The sequence below is a fragment of the Lolium rigidum genome, chromosome 4 (assembly GCF_022539505.1).
Source record: "Lolium rigidum isolate FL_2022 chromosome 4, APGP_CSIRO_Lrig_0.1, whole genome shotgun sequence".
In the NCBI taxonomy this organism is placed as follows: domain Eukaryota; kingdom Viridiplantae; phylum Streptophyta; class Magnoliopsida; order Poales; family Poaceae; genus Lolium; species Lolium rigidum.
Genome location: NC_061511.1, coordinates 176204439 through 176206378, shown reverse-complemented (window position 1 = coordinate 176206378; position 1940 = coordinate 176204439). Strand labels below are relative to the sequence as shown.

Sequence of the window (1940 nt, the reverse complement as noted above, 5' to 3'; positions counted from 1 at the left end):
TGTACCAAGTCTTCCTCATCTCCACGAGCGTTAGCGGCAGGAGCGAGGTCTCCGCATGACTCCGTTGGCGCCTCCGCAACATGGCGTGCATCGGTGGTGCCGCGAACCAAGACAGAAACAACGCCTTTGGTGGAGGCCATCGGCGACCGCGGAGCCAACTCTTTATCATCGTCGTCGTCATCGTCTGAGCACAAAGAAGCAATCCAAAGCAAGCTCGGAGATATCAGTGCATCACCAGCAAGATGGGGCACGTCGGCAGGGTCACACGAGGCCACCGGCGGCAGCGACAAGAACCCGAGCCCCTCAACCAACACTCCAGGATCGAAGAGCACATGGGGCGACAGGGTCGGAGCTGGAGGTGGAGGACGGATCTTCAAAGTCCTAGAAGCAAAAGCCTTGCGACGAAGGCTCCGCCTAGATAGGACGAGCTCCCAAGACGCCTCCTCACGCCCTTCACCGCTCTTGGTTGCAGCAGCTGAAAGAGAAGACAATGATGGCACATACGTCGTGGTTGTCGTTGAGAAGCTTGCAAAATCGCTGCACATCTCCACTGGAAGGGCCGAGGCGGACTCAGTAGTTGTGGTCGAATCAGCATGGCGTGGTTCTGGGGAGCTTGTCGCAGGGTTGAACTCATCAACAGAAACATCGCTCGGACGTGGAGCAGCAGGCAGCTGCGCTTGGGATGCCGGGAGCGGGCCAGAGCAGGCGCCGACGAGAGGTGCCGGGTCGGCGAGTGGCGGAGCCGGAAAGGCCTTGGAGAGGAGCGGCCGCCTCACCATCAACCGCCCACGAATGGCAGGATCAGACCTGCGGGAGGCAAGGACAGCCGCGGCGAGCTTGACGGACGGAGCCAGGGCGGCGGCCGGCGAGGCCAGGCTGGCCACCGTCGCAGGCATGGGGACGGCTGAAGCTCCGAGAGCTGCAGCTTCGCCGTGGCATGTGCAGACCCCGCCGCTACATGCCACAGGGAGGGGCGGAAAGAGGACGATGAGAGGAGGTCCGATCTGGTCACGGCGGTCGGAGAAGATGCGCGAGGGAGGAGATCAGGCCGGCGGCGCCACCAGCTCGCCCCTGGACGCCATGGTCGCGACCTGTTTTTTACCAGCTCCCCGTGGCGGGAACTTTAATCTCTAGCTTTAAAACGTGGCGGTCCTATTTTTATTAAGTGTGGCTGAGAGTTTAAAAGCAATAAGGTATGGCAAAATTTAACAAATACAAAGTGTGGCAAGCTAATGCACACCAAAATGCAGCCGAACATAAGCAGCTGGTCCAGGGCCTCAGCCCACATCAGCGGCTGTGACATGCCTCAGCCGGATCCCGGCGCACGCCACCGTCGGTGCCATAGTGAGGCAGCTCGTAGTCCAAGTGGACGACGATTGTGAGTTCGGCGTCCAGTACCGTGGCTTTGAGCGATCTGTGCAGATTGCAAAAGACCATGGGAAGCTAGGAATGAACTGGGCTGGAGAAATCAACGACAAAGCCGGCAATGATCGCGACTTCGGGACAGGAGAAACTGTTGATTAGGATAACTGTCAGGCGAACGGGGCTACGGCAGAAAAAAATAAATTTGGTCTGCTTTCATTGAGAGTTGAACTCAAGACCTCCCGCTTACTAAACGGGTGCTCTAACCAACTGAGCTATGAAAGCTGGTTGAAACAAAATTATTTCAAATTATATATAATAAATGTAACAAGAGAACAAACAAAACAAGATGGAAACATAGCTGATTTGCAGAGGAAAAGAAACTGTTTAAACCTTCAAATAATATAATACTGTATATGATATGATATATGATGGTCCACTTATTGTTCGTTGTACATTCTCATGGTCTCGTATCAACGAACTACATTCAACAACACCTGAAACTTTCAGGCGGGGAAGCTGGGGCCGGTGTGGCGACGTCAACGACGGTAAGTACGAGCTTCATGCCCTGAACACAG

The 1940-nt window shown here is 55.2% G+C and overlaps 1 non-coding gene across 1 annotated transcript; it reads right to left on the bottom strand.

The window, feature by feature from the left end:
• Nucleotides 1-1573: 1573 nt before the first annotated feature.
• On the bottom strand, nucleotides 1574-1647 carry TRNAT-AGU. Its single transcript has one exon. It is a non-coding gene; the product is annotated as a tRNA-Thr (tRNA).
• Between the last annotated feature and the right edge of the window lie 293 nt (nucleotides 1648-1940).